General features: G+C 38.1%; 1 pseudogene; it reads left to right on the top strand.

The window, feature by feature from the left end:
* The first annotated feature begins 8,314 nt into the window (after positions 1-8,314).
* On the top strand, positions 8,315-8,998 carry LOC102256155 (annotated as a pseudogene).
* The last annotated feature ends 6,730 nt before the right edge of the window (positions 8,999-15,728 follow it).

Raw genomic sequence — 15,728 nt, 5'->3', positions numbered from 1 at the left:
GGGTCCCAGGACCTACATATACACTTTCACCCTTCCCAGGTATGTTAATCAGAAGAGGCTAAAGTATATGACAACCCTAAACTATCAAGGGTAGATGCTTTGGTGTAGAAATTTTAAATACCACTTCAAATATTTTATTGGCCCAAACTAATAACATGGTTCTACTCCGTCACAGAGGGCAGAAAGTTTAGTCTTCCAAGTGTCAAGGAGATAGAAGTCAGTGAGCAAAACTATGGACTACCACACCTAATGAGTAATCTCAGCTAACTCCAAAGAGCTCACCTGGTGCTGGGGGAAGGCCTTTTAAGGATGCTACCAAGCTCAAGGAGGATATAGGACCTCTTGATTCTTCTGGTCCCCAGTTTATTATTGCTTAAAAATAAATCACATACATTACAGTGAGATGGTACATGGCAAACTAGAAATAAAGTAATGCAAAGTTCTTTGATAGTAAAAATCAAACACTATAGGTTTCCATAAGTATTTCTATACTCAGGGTTATCTGACTTAGAAATTCTTAAGAAAAGAGGAAGTATAAAAATTTCATGATAGCATTATAGGCAAAGAGGTGTTGGTCCTAGTCTTTCAGCTGAGAGATCAGAGTCAAGAATATGCAGTTTACCTGTTTGGAGTGTTGCCACAATAAATCCAAAGCTCATAAACTGTCACATAAATTGTACACGTGGACGACTATTCCCGTTTTCCAGTGTAATTTACTGAAGAGTCTTAACTCAGTCTCCTTCAAACATTTAATGATTTTGCTCTTTTACAATCACTAACTACAACCATGCTCTGTTGAACCACCATTTCTTATCTCCCTTAATGGCATCCTAGATGAGTCCTAAAACTTCATATTGACTTTTAGTTAGTAGAAAGCTCTAATACAATTTCACACTTCAATATTATACCAACATTATATTTGGTTTAATATTCCTCTTCTCCCCCTCCCCAGTATTACCCTCTGGGTTTATCCCACAGAATTGGGGGGGAGAAGGGGTGGGGAGCAGCTGGATCGCCTTTGCTCTTCTACCAGCATAGTAGATAAGATCCCAGCCAGGGAATAAAATCCCAAGCCTGCCTCCTTCTAGACTTCTCCAATCGTCATGAATGAGTCTCCTGAAGTGCCCTCTCCTGAAGTGCTGGACAATCTCTGTACCTCCCTCCAGGTCCACTCCCACCTTCCGTTCTCTGCTCTGGGTCCCTAAGAAGCTGCTCTCTACATGAAGCTTCAACTGGGCTCTTTTTGCTCATTGGCTTCTGGTTGCATTGGGCCTAAGGGAGGTACTGGTACAAGATCAGAGGCTGGAGAGAGATACTGAGGTATTTATTTCCTTGATCCCCCCCCTTGCTGGGGCCCCCATTTCCAATGACTGTGTCCCTCTTCAGAAGACCATGGGTCCTGGCAGGCTGCCCTCCTCTCCAGCTACAGCTCTGGGTTCTAGCAACCCTTTCCTCTCCTCTCTCTTAGGGCGAGTGGTGGTTAGAGCTTCCCACTGTGGGTAAAGCCAGGATGCTTCACTGTGTCTTGTTGGCTTCCCTTAACTCTGTTCACACCTTTGTAAATAGTCCCTCCACTAATCTCTCCTCAACTGCCCCACTTGAGTGTGCCATCTGTTTCCTGTTGGGATGTTGAATAGAAAAGGGCTGAGCACTTCTTTTCCTGCCCCCAAGGGAAGGGAGGGGAAATCCCAGCATCCCTATGAGGACTCTTCATCCGAACAATGTCCTCCATTGATCCTCTGCTTCTCCCCTAAATGTTGTGCTTATTCAGAAGAGTGTAAGGCTGGTGATAAAGGAAGCAAGGAAGGTTTAAAAACCTCATTATAAGCCCTAGAGCAGTGGTTCTCAACCTTGGCTGCACATTAGAATCACCTGAGAATCTTTTCAAAATCCTGATTTCTGGGCCTCATTTTGTCCTTAATTCAGCATTTTTTAATTCTGGGGCACTAGAAAAAGTTCATTCAGCCTGCTGAAAGGCCTTCATTTATCAGTTTACAGAAAAAACTCAAGACAAAAAAAAACAATTGTTCCAAATTGAACTAATGTGCCAGGACTACATGTATCTGTACGTTTGGATCCTCACTATCTTGAATAACCAACAGTTAATGGATACTTTACAATTTACCTTTAGCTGCCTCATTACCTACCTAGGAAAATAGCAAGTTATTCAAACAGAATTCTAGAAATTGTTCTCCAAAGCCTTTTATTATGCTTTAACACACAGCCAATGTCAAAACAGTACTCCCAGGACACTAGTACAGAAATTCATCTAATGGCATATTTAACAAAATAGCTGCTTTGAGAAAGAATAAGAGCATGATCTTTTAGAGAAATTATGCTGTGTTATTTCATTTCGTTTCATAAAACACTACCTGAGAGCCAATTCCAGCTAACCTTATGCTTTATTTGCATTTTTTTAGCTTATTAAATGTGAAGGCATTCAGAGGTTGAGTGATATTGCCAGCAAGCTGTATTTCATGTGGAAGATCAGCAGGGGCCTTTTGGAGGGCTTCAATTTTTCTCCGAGTGTCAGGAAATCAGATTATTGCATCCAGCTGCAAGCTGTTTTGATTGAACTGAAAGTCTGATTTAATTTGGTACAAATGGCAAATTACTCCTCTATTTATCCTTGAACTACGTGTACCCACAAAGTACTATATTTCAGGATGTTCTTAAAAGTTTAGGGTTGAAATGTGATTTCTAAAGGTTCCTTCTCTATGCCTAGACCCCTCATAAAATTCCAACAGACGGTGAAGGCCCCAGCAAAGACATAATTTTTGCACTCCCTGTCCTCATGCTGTTTACAGAATGTGTGTGTTGATGCAGTGGTTAGATGCCTATTGTGAAAGACATGAATATTCTTGAAAAAATGGAATAAAGCTTGGAATATTTATTTATCTAGAGCACTTAAAGGGCAACTGATTTTAAGATTATGCTATATAGCAGTCTCTCCTTATTTGTGGTTTTGCTTTCTGATGATTCAATTCCCAAATATTAACTGCAGTCTAAAATGCTAAATGGAAAATTCCAGAAATAAACAGTTCATAAGTTTTAAATTGTATGTCATTCTAAGAAGTGTGATGAGATCTCTAACCATCCTGCTCTGTCCCTCCCGGAACTTGACTGGTCCCTTTGGGATCTCCATGCTGTAGGGTTCCCATCTGTTAGTCACTTAGTAGCCCTCTGTGCTATCAGATTGACTATCTTGGAATCACAGTGCTTGTGCTCAGATAACCCTTATTTTCCTTAATAACGGCCCCAAAACACAAGAGTAGTGATGTTGGCAAAGAGAAACCGTAAAGTGCTTCCTTTAAGTGAAAAGGTGAAAGTTGTTGACTTAATAAGGAAAGAAAAAGAATTGTATGCTGAGGTTGCTGAGATCGATGGTAAGAATGAATCTTTTATCCATGAAATTGTGAAGGAAAAAGAATTCCTGCTAGTTTTGCTATCACACTTCAAACTCCAAACGTTACAGTCACAGTGCACGGTAAGTGCTTAGTTAAGATGGAAAAGGCATTAAAGGTACCTGTGGAGGATGAGAACAGGGAATGTGTCCTCATTATGGGAACATGTTGCTTCAGAAAGCACTGAGCTTAGACTTCAGCAAGGAATCCCCTGAAATGAGTGACCACGCCACTTATTGCAAGTACAGGATGGTCACACAGATCGGGAATAGGTTTGGACTAAAAAATGTAAAAATTACTGGAGAGGCCGTGTCTGCCTTAGACTTCAGCAAGGAATCCCCTGAAATGAGTGACCAAGCCACTTATTGCAAGTACAGGATGATCACACAGATCAGGAATAGGTTTGGACTAAAAATGTAAAAAGTACTGGAGAGGCCGTGTCTGCAAGCGAAAAAGCTGCTGCCACGTTCCCAGCAGAGTTGGAGAAGATTAGTGTTCAGAACTATGAGTTTTCAGGCATCAGAAAAAGCTGCTGCCACGTTCCCAGCAGAGTTGGAGAAGGTGATTAGTGTTCAGAACTATCTGAGTTTTCAGGCATCAACTGGGGGTCTCAGAACTTATCCCCTGTGCATAAGAGGGACCATCGATTGTACTCTCAGCCATACTGTTATTGAAAATTGGACACAGACAGCAGTGTAGTGATGGCCAAAAGGGGGGAGGGAAGAGGGCTGGTTGGAGGTAGACAAAATGGGGGGGGAGGGAATGAGGGACATCTGTAAAAGTGTCAACAATTTAAAAAATGCTAAGAGATCAAACAAAGGACTTGTATGCATGCATATAAGCATAACCAATGAACACAAGACATTAGGGTAGGGGAGGCCGGGGGAAGGTCAAGGAGGAAAACAAAAAGGAGATGTATGTACTACTCTTTGTAATATTTTAAGCAATAAAACAAAAAAAATGCTAAGCAATGTTAAGAAAAAAAGTATCATAGACTATCAGGCCCTTTAAAGGATAATACTTAGGAAACAAAACAAGTGTTTGTTTTTGTTTAATCTTATTCAGCACAGTTTTCAGGAACGACTATACAGTAGAATGTATTCAGGAGAAACAAAATAATTTAAAAAGTATAGTATTATTTCAATGTCACACTTTAGAAGCTATTCACAAGTTCTGAGGTTTCCAGTTTAGAAAATATACTTCAAAACACACGCGTAGGATGTTTCAAGGTGAGCCAAAGCAAATGTTTATGTGAAAACAATGACAGTCACTATGAAGTATGAGGTTGAACTAGTCTTCCTTTAAGGAGTTTTAAAATAAGGAAAATGAACAGGTTCCATTTAGTCCTGTTTAAGGGCAACACCATAATGAATTTTTCCAATGGCTCTTTAAATTTTCTCCACTTAACACAATCATGTTTTCAAAGATATAAAACCATTAAGTCTAGGTAGGCAGCGAAGCACAATACAATCTTTAAAGAATGGGACTTCATAAATCTTTCTCCTTTCTGATGTCCAGTCTGCTTGTGTGGCTCCTCAATTTTGCAACTTCTTTTATCTTCTATTCCCTCTTTTCAAATCATGTGCATATTCAACTCAGCTACCACATTTATTCTAGTGTCTCCCTCTAACATAATGCTTACTTGCTCTAAATAAATATAGAATTTTAAATTAGATTGCTTATTTTAGCCAAGAATCACACAGTACTGAACATTTTTTTCATGCCTATACCTTCCTATCCGACTGCATTGCTTGGGCAATGGCCAAACATTCCTTTCTTTCCCTTCCCCTTTAAAATCTAGGATAGTGCCATGCTTCATAAATGCTCATTGCATGAGAGCAAGTATGAATTCTGTGATGTCTTCACAGCCTTTCTTTGCAATACCTAATCCAAAAAATATAACTCTTTTTAAATAAAAATTATTTTGTTTATTTTTGAAATAATGAGTATTTGTGTTCATTTTTAGAAACTGTCCTGTAATATGTCTCATTTTTTTGGTTCTTAAAAAATATTTTTATATGTTTTTATTAATTTCAGAGAGGAAGGGAAAGGGAGAGAGAGATAGAAACATCAATGATGAGAGAGAATCATTGATCGGCTGCTTCCTGCATGCAACCCACCACAGATCAAGCCTACAACCTTGGCATGTGCCCCAACCTGAATTGAACCATGATCCCCTGGTTCATGGATCAATGCTCAACCACTGAACCACACCAGCCAAGCTATATTGTTTTTGTGGTTTTTTAAAAATATATTTTATTGATTTTTTACAGAGAGGAAGGGAGAGGGATAGAGAGTTAGAAACATCGATGAGAGAGAAACATCGATCAGCTGCCTCCTGCACATCCCCTACTGGGGAGGGGCCCGCAACCAAGGTACATGCCCTTGACCAGAATCAAACCTGGGACCCTTCAGTCCGCAGGCCGATGCTCTATCCACTGAGCCAAACCAGTCAGGGCTATATTGTTTTTTATAACATAAAATGGGAGAAGTGATTCACAGTAGGTTATTGCCTAGAAAATGCTGAAATCCTACTTAGATAATATAGATCTATGATGCCAAAAGGTTTGTTTTCTCTTGAGCCACACTATTGCTTTTTTCCTTTATTTTCAAACCCTATATTTTATAAAGTACTTCTGGGAAAATAATAAGAATTATTGAGGCCAGCGATTCCTACTAAGTATAGTGTTCAAGCATAATATGGTTGATACTCTGATATCTGAGAAGAGAATTAGATATGATTTTCTGTTCAGGAAATTTCAGGCTAATACATGCTAATAAATGCTGAACTGAACTTATTAAGATAAAATGTTCTTGTAAATCAAATGATAGTCATTTTCTTTAAAAAATGATGATAGCAGGTGTTCCAATCTGAGCCATTCATTTGCAACATGATTTAAAATTAGCAAATGTCAACATGATGGAGAGTTAGTTTCTGAAAATACAGTGAACGCAGACTACGTTCCATGTATGCACTGAAGCATAAGTGATAATCCTTGATGGTGCATTTTGGTTTGCAGCATCTTCCAATACATTAAATTATTTGCTGCTTATTACAACTTTGTAACAGAGAACACAAAAATATTTTTATTATTCTCATTTTTTCAGAGGAGAATTTGAGGGCTCAGAAAGATTTCATAACTCATCCAGGGTCACATAATTTATAGAGCAAGAATTTCAAACCAAGTCTTCTGACCATGAGTTCTATAGTTATTCCAACATATGAAAATCCTCCTGCATTTTGAATGTTCCACACAGAATAGTGGATCCTAAAAGCAGATAATAGGACAGCCTTCATGTCTGTTGTATTAGAAGCCACCCAGCATATGAAGTAAAGTCAGTGGAGAGAAAAAGATAATCCACACAGTTTTCTATCCTCGTCTTCTTCATCGTTTTCTTCATGTTTGATAAATTTTTTACATAGAAATAAATTTAATAAAAATTCATCATTTAAGAAAATACATTTGTCTTCACTATGCATTCTAAATTTATTCTTCAACTTGTATTGTCCTGATTAATATTTACCCAGTTTTGTCCACGATAAATTAAAATATAGCAGAATTTGGATCAGTCTTACACAAGATTTTTTTAAAAATTCATTAAATCATAAATGAAAGGTATTGAAGGTGCCCAGTGGCTGCTTCTTACTATAGTTCAATATATAATGGCCCATTTTGACAGATAAGTGCCCAATATTTTACAAAATTGTCCATTTTCTCAGTAAAGCAAGATATCTGTTGATTTTATTGATTAAGGTATTACATATGTATCTGTATCCCCCATTTGCCTCCCTGATCCCCCACTTATGCCCTCACCCCCCTGGTGTCTGTGTCCATTGGTTAGGCTTATATGCATGCATACAAGTTCTTTGGTTGATCTCTCCCCCTTCCCCCCGCCCTCCCCTACCTTCCCTCTGAGGTTTGATGGTCTGATCGATGCTTCTGTGTCTCTGGATCTGTTTTTGTTTTTGTTTTTGTTCATCAGTTTATGTTGTTCATTATATTCCACAAATGAGTGAGATCATGTGATACTTATCTTTCTCTGACTGGCTTATTTCACTTAGCATAATGCTCTCCAGTTCCATCCATGCTGTTGCAAATAGTAAGAATTCCTTCTTTTTCAGCACAGCATAGTATTCCATTGTAGAGACGTACCACAGTTTTTTAATCCACTTATCTGCTGATGGGCACTTAGGCTGTTTCCAAATCTTAGTTATGGTAAATTGTGCTGCTATGAACATAGTGGTGCATATATCCTTTCTGATTGGTGTTTCTAGCTTTGTGATCCCACTTCTAGGAATATATCCCAAGATATCTGTTTTTTTGCACATGGCTCTCAAATTACAAATCTGTTCCGATTGCTGGTAATGTTATGGATGGGATGATTAAAAGCATATTTGAGTGATAATGCTTTCCTTGTATGCAACTCAAGAAAGAAAATTGGAGGAAAAGTACATCCATGATTCAAACTCTAAGTTTCTTTTAAGGAAAAGAGACAATATTGGATCCATAATTTTGGATAAATGGCACAGGATAAAATATGAATAATCCTCTGTCACCAAAATATGAGGCCAATCCAAAGTAGCTGGGCCACCAGCCCTACAAAGACCACTGTTCTTCAGTGCAGACCATGCAACAGGTAGCAAAGTTTGACGCTTCCACTAACCAGAGAAACCAGCATCAATTTTTTGTAATATTTAAAAATTTAATATTTTAGAAATAGCATTAAAACAGAAATCATGTACAAAATCAAAACACTGTAAATTCTTATAAATTTTATGGAATAGTTTTGATTTTGTTTTAAATGCCTATTAGGAGTTTGGGATAATATCATATTTCCAATACTTATTAAGACTCTGTTGGGGCTTTCGGTTCTTACAGAACACTACGCAGACCTCAGACTACTTGAAGAGTTTAACCCAAAAGATGGATGTCAGACCAAACCACACAATTTATATCAATAATATGAATGACAAAATTTTAAAAAGAAGAATTGAAGAGACCCCTATATGCTCTGTTTTCTGACTTTGGCATGTGGTAGGTATTGTGGCATTTAAGAGCATGAAGATGAGGTAGCAAGCCTTTGGTATATTTAAAGAACTGGGCTCATCCAAGAATGCCTTAAGACAGTTACAAGGATTTCCATTTGATGGTAAACCAATGCAAATCCAGTGTGCAAAAACAAATTCCGATACAATATCTAAAACACGTGGCACTTTTGCTGACAAAGAAGAGAAAAAAAAAAGCCAAAACTGTGGGACAGACAGCAATAACTGCAAATAAAAAGCCTGGTCAGGTAACACCAAATCCAGCTAACACCCAAGGAAATGCGACACCACATTCTCAGGTACCTGATTACCCTCCAAACTATAGTTTTTCCTTAATAGTTTACCAGAAGAGACTAATGAAATGATGTTACCCATGCTGTTTAATCAGTTCCCTGGCTTCAAGGAGGTATGTTTGGTACCTGAGAGGCATGACATTACATTTTTTGAATTTGAAAATGATGGACAGGCTGGAGCTGTCAGGGAAGCTTCACAAGGATTTAAGATCACACCGTGTAATGCCACGAAGATCACCTATGCTAAGAAATAACATTTGGGAAAGTTGTCTTTAAAGGACTTGGTGTTATTTATAGTATTTGTTTTGATAACATGTGGTCAGGCCATTTTAATAGTTGAGGGTGGGAGGAAGTGAAAATGAAAATTTTGTGCAGGTTTTTAAAAATTACCTAGTCTTTCTTTAGCCTTAGGTAACTATGAACTTTAAAAGCCTAATTCTATATAATAAACTTTTATTTGTGTTTTGTAAAAAACAAAAAACAAAACAAAACAAAACCCACACGACTCTATAGGTCTTTCCCAGCCTCACACTTTTACACTTCTGTATTCCTTGCCTTGAACGTATAAATGTTCTCTAATGAAAAAGAGCATCCATATATTAGGGTCAGAATCTTAGCAAGTGAAAGAATAGGATTCACACATAGTACTTGAGTTCCTTATAAGTTCCATTTCTGGGATGAGAGGAACAAGACAAGAACGTAATTGACATGGCCTTAATGTTTTCCTCAACTTGACTGAACTTTAGACAGGCTTCTTCCTGACTCTAGGTCCCTCACCTCCCTTTTCTCACATCATTTGCTTTAGAAAACTTGTAATTAAAAATTATTTCTCTATCCTTCTGAGATATAAATCTGTATACCTTTTATTTTATTTTCTGTTTTATTATATTGCTAGGACTTCTAGAAGAACATTGAGGAAAATCTTTGACCTATTCCTGATATCAGGGAAAAGTATCTAATTTCTCACTATTAACGAAGACATTAACTATAGGTTTTTTTTGTAGATGCTCTTTATCAAGTTGAAGAAGTTACCCAAATCCAAACTTTTAAATATGCCTCATTATGAAAGGATATAATGAATATTAATTGTCTTTTGGTATATTTGATATATGGTACTATATATATAGTAAAATGATAATATAAAAATTAAAGTACTTTCAAAATATATTTAAATTGTTTCCTGGACAACTTCCAAGCATGAAAAAAATAAGCTTGCTACTATTTCTCTTTATTGCTAAAATAACTATTTTCATGGTTTTTAATATTTTCAGGAGAGAACTTTAAAACTAAAACTAACAACCAAACTACCCACTTAGTGCATAAAACACAGTCACCCTTTCTTGGTTCAGAGTTTGAATTTGTAATAGATTGAGAAGTGGTAAAATCCTGAACTATCATCTTTTAAAAAACACAAGTATTCATTTCAAGGCACAAATGCAAGCTTAGAAACCCAAACATCTATTGGTTACATAAGGCATGAGGCTACATCCTAGAACCAGTATACACTTTCTCTTAAGAAATCCCTTTCTTGAGGAATTAGCACTCCTGATTCTCTATAGTGTCACATATATTTAAGGTGTGCAAATATCAAATATCAGCTTCCTGCTTGAAGAATCCTGGCACTAAATTTGTACTAAACCATAGGAACTTAATTTTATTAGTAGGAAAATTCTTTTTCCCCCAAGTTCATATAATGAGAATAAGCACATCTCTTAACAAAAGAATAGGGAAATTTTTTAAATAGGTAGGGGAAAATAGAATAATCTGCAAGAAGGGCAACTTTCATACTACAGAGGTACCACAGTGCATTTTCAAATTCTTTAATCCTTAAAATTTTCAAATGAGTCAAGCAAATAACTAACACACAAATATGATCAGAATAAGACATCATAAATTTGATTGTAAAACTAAAATTAGAACGAAACTGGGTTTAACCTAGGATGAAGAAGTCAATACCCTAGAAGGTTTAACCAATTCTTGAAGATTTAAAAATCTCTGGATTAGATGGAATAATGATGATGATTCTGTTTACCCAGCCTTGAAAAAATTAAGATGCCACTTCTCAGAAATATGAAATGTACAATGCATTATTGTTGGTGCAGTTATATGGGGAAGATCGAAAACAAAGGGGATGTGGCTAGCAGTCACAGGACAAGGCTGAAACACCTGATTGCTGTCCAGTGAAGACAGAGTGGTCCAGCTGGGAACCAACTCATGACCTGAACAGCCTCATGAAATGAGTCTGTTCTTTTCTCTTCTTTCAAAGAGAATTGCTGTGAAGGCATTTCAAGAACACAGCATCCACCCTTTTCTTTTTTAAAAAAATCTCCAGAGTGTAACTCCATATAACCTCTCTTGGTAGGTAGCAGATAGATACTCTACAGTATAATAGCTCAGAGCAATTTGCCTCTGCTATGTGGTGTGAGGCTCCTATGAGCCCTGTGGTCTTTAATTTTAAAAGGTTGCACATGACATTTTCAAAAGGTGAAAAGGAGCAAAATGGGATTCACTAAAAAGAGAATTATATGTATCCTTCAAAGTGAACATGGGCATAAATTAGAATATTATGTCTTCTAACACCTGATGACACTCAAAGCAAATAAAACTTTAAAAGACTCACAGGTCTCTGCCTATTACACATTCATTGAATGAGGAACTAAAGAATCATTCCTTTGTTTCAATATCAGATATCTGAAACCTTGTAATAGACTTTAATCAATTCCAGAATGGTACTTAAATGTGAAAACAAGATTGAGTCTCCTTTTGAAGCAAAATACAATAAATAGAACCAAAAGATTTCTTTATGCTGTTGTTTCATTGATAGCTTTTACACAGCCCACAAACTCTTTACAATGAACTATCAATAAAGTTCAGCTTCTAAATGTCCCCCCAGCATGGGGTTAGATGCTGAGCTATGGGCCCTAAAAGAAATTGATCCCATCTTGAGATTAAAGGCAGGCCATGAATCCTAGCTCCTAGATTTCTAGTTAGTCAGAAATAGGATTTATTTGCAGGTTTCTGAATCTCTTCTTGGCTATAAGCAAAGTTCAACAGCCAGAAGGGCCAAGGCAGCAAAAACACTTCAGTGTGAGCTCTAATCTTAGGATAAGGTTATTTGCCTTCTGCCAGATTTTACCCACCATGTTGGGCCTACTCTTGGGAAGAGATCATTTCTAATTAACCTAGGGATTGCAAATGCCAAGAGTACTGGTTCTCAAAGGCACTCCCACCATTAGGGTTTGATAGAAATGCACATCCCAGGTTCCACAGTTAAAGATTCTACTTCATGTATCTGGGATGAAATTCAGGGAAGTGTAAACTGAACAAACTACAGGCAATTTGTAAACCATTTGGAAAAACACTGGACACTTGCTTAGGAAAGCTATCTCAACAAATTCTTTGTAAATGCTTGCTGATGACTAAGTATTCACAAACCTACTCTAACCATTTATCACTGCTACTAGAAAGTATTAAACCAGTAGGAAAGGTCAGTTTGTCACCTGTAGTTTTACAAATAACTAGTCATTTAGTTAAACATTAACTTTTCTTCCATTCCGCAATTCAAATATACCTTTTATTTTAAAAAGTAAGTGCATATAAGATCTGTGAGCCTAACCAATACCTCTAATATTTAACGTAGTCAGTTCAGTGTGCCTGGAACAACAGTCATCAACAATGAGCATGGAGGAAAGAAGTGCACAGAATATTTTTAGATTCCTTCAAAGCACATGAACTGCTTTACAAGGACAAATAGAGGGTGTGGCAACAGTAGGTTTACAGTTGTTCATATGGAAAATCTATACTAATAAAAGCCTATGTGGTCATCACGCTGTAACAATCCATCACCAGGAGGCTGCGGGCGCAAGCAGGTAGGCAGGGACTTGATGCTGTGTGCGCAGCCCGGAGGCGGGTCCCAGCGGCTCCGCTCAGCGACACTGGGGGCAGGACCCCCGGCTCTGGCCTACCTCTTTGGGGCAATCCATCAAGGAGCCCTGGATGGGTTGGCAGGGCCTACCTCTTTGGGAAAATAGATTGCAGGGCTCCCACACTATGAAAGGGCACAGACCAGGCTGGGGGACCCTCCCCCCAACCCCCCGAGTGCACGAATTTCGTGCACCGGGCCTCTAGTAATTCAATAATTAATAATAATACAAGAATAAACTTTGTGTTTTGGATACTCACAACTATAAACCTACTTTTGCCATACCCTGTATAATCAGAATTCTATTGGAGTGTGAACCATTTTTGTGTGTCTTGTCATAAAGAATTGCTCTATGGAAGAACTGAGAAAATAATGGAATGAAACTTCTGGGTGAGAAAACAGAATTTTCTTAGGAAAGAAATTTGAACTTTGAAACAGTCACAATAGCTCTTTCAAAAGCATGGTTCTGTATACTGCACTAAAATGTTTTAGTTCTCCTAGAAGAAAATGATTTCTACTCGAGACAACCCTCTTGGAAGAAAACATATTGTACAAAGGATACAGATGATTAGAATTACTCCCCTGAGCTCAGACACCCTCCCAGTGAGAGTCACGAAAATCACATTAAAGCCTTTGTAATCCAACTGTGGAACATCTCTCTGTGATGTACAGATAGTAGCTGATGCTGTGCAATCCTAAGGGTTTCATAGTACAGGCCAATACTATAGATCGGCACAATGAACTATAATGCTATACCATGTCACTCGCTTAACTAACCTTCACTTAATCAAGTGACTGGATTAATCCATGCTTTCTAGTCCTCCCTTAAAATTTCCTGGTTGCTGCCCACAACATGCTGAATCTTGTGGCTAGAAGGCTAATTTTATATTTATGTGCTCTTCTGCTCCCATCTGTTGAATTGAATAGCTGCCAGGAGTCAGTTTTATTTGCTCCCAAACTTGTGTACTCTAATTTTATTTTACATTGCAATTACATAGGTTAATTAAATATTATACAAACTGATGAAATAGGGGTGTCAAAAAGAATTGCTTCTATGAACATTAATTAAAATGCTTTGGTTAAAGCTTTGGGTAAAGGTGAGTCACTAAAAATACTGTAGTTTTATTTGGGGACAAGGCAACATAACAGTTGGAAGTCATAGAAACTTAGAAGGATTCTGTATTCAGTCTGCCTGGCAAGAGTTAAGACTTCTCCCTCTACTTTTGTTGCTGGAGGATTGGATTGGTGGGATTCCTCTGTCGCTAGTGGGAGTGAAGTTCTTACAATATCTTTAGAAAAGGAATTTTCTAAGACTTGCATGGGCAAAAGAGTGGTTTTTATTGGCATGGAAATATATTTCTGGGGTTGCAAAGTCCCACGTTCCTTAAACCAGTCCTGGAAAATATGCAGCTGGGGCTCCAGCAGAGCAAAAAGTAGAGTCAGTATCTAGAGTTTCTGTTCCATGGCGGAGCTGGGTCTGATGTAGCATCAGTCTAGATTCAGTCCATCAATCCATTGTGTGGGTCCCACATGGCTCACGCCCCCTGCATCCGGAGTCCCGAGAGAGCAAGGGGGCCAAGAGCATAAGAGAACAAGAGAGAGAGAGTTCCCAGTTTTCAGGTTTAAATATCAAGTCTTCCCGCCCTAGCTGGTTTGGCTCAGTGGATGGAGCGTTGGCCTGTGAACTGAAGGGTTCCGGGTTTGATTCCGGTCAAGGACCCAAGCCTGGGTTGTGGGCTCGATCCCCAGTAGGGGGCGTGCAGGAGGCAGCCGATCAATGATTCTCTCTCATCATTAATGTTTCTATCTCTCTCTCTCCCTTTCCCTTCTTCTCTGAAATCAATAAAAAATATATTTAAAAATATATATATATATCAAGTCTTCCCGAGAGTTTGCAGTAGCCATGCCCATTCTGGCCACTGACTTGTTCCCTGGTGTGACTACTAGGTAAGCATTCTCCCACATCACCTATCTTACTGGGCATGCCTATCTCCAGTCTTTTTCCCCATGGATCTCTGGAGAATGGATTGGAGAGTGTTAAACTGCAGCTTCCTGGCAAAGCTGTATAAATGACATCGCTATATTACCTAGTCTTCCTTTTCCTCCTTTCCTGTTAATAATAACCAGATTATTAACAGTATCACCTTCAGGAAATGGAAACTGGGAATGAAGGACAACATGTGTGGTCTTCACAGGAAACATAATTCAGGAATCCAATCAATGAACTCACACTCAGAGAAAAGGCCTTACCCCAACATGAAAAGATTGGTGAAAATCTTTAATTTGTATATTCTAAATTAATGTAAAATATTTGGCATATGCATCATTGTGTATTATTCTAAGAATTCCATAAAAATCAGTCATCTGTTTATAATTTTCCACTTTAACTGACTTTTCTAACTAACTGACCAGATGCCAACCTTGATCATGTCAGATGAGAGAATTCTACTACAACACCCACTACAACAACGTTTCTAGGGACAAGATTGCAAACTCACAGCTTGCAGGACAAATTCAGCCTACATGGCTGTAGAATTTGGTTTTTCAAATTCTAAGTGTGAAAAAATTAGGATCTTTCACATAAAAGTTCAAATCTCCACCTTTGGAAAATTAGATTGAGCAACACTGGAGTTGAACTCCCATGTGGCAGCAATAGCTACTGCTGAATAGCAGCTGCCTCCTTTGGAAAAGGCAAAAGCTCTCCTGTCAGACCCATTCTTCACCTCTCCAACCTGCCCAGCTCACTAGGTCATCTTATCTGACTTTTTCCCATAGGTATTTGCGGTAACTAACCATGTTCTAAGGCCTTGTTTGTGAGAAGTAAGGATTTCTAATTTGCCTAAGCTATTTGGCAAGAAAAACATCCTCCTTCCCAACTCTACAAATTCATGCAATCCATTTTTCTCAAGCACCTACCTAACAATATGAAGAAATACAACACACATATTCACACAGCACCTATCCTTTCAGGAACTTAAACAGAAAAGAAAGAAAAGAAAGAAAGAAAGAAGGAAGGAAGGAAGGAAGGAAGGAAGGAAGGAAGGAAGGAAGGAAGGAAGGAA

This window comes from Myotis brandtii, unplaced genomic scaffold, assembly GCF_000412655.1.
Source record: "Myotis brandtii unplaced genomic scaffold, ASM41265v1 scaffold14, whole genome shotgun sequence".
Classification (NCBI taxonomy): Eukaryota; Metazoa; Chordata; class Mammalia; order Chiroptera; family Vespertilionidae; genus Myotis; species Myotis brandtii.
This window is presented reverse-complemented; position numbering and strand designations above follow the sequence as displayed.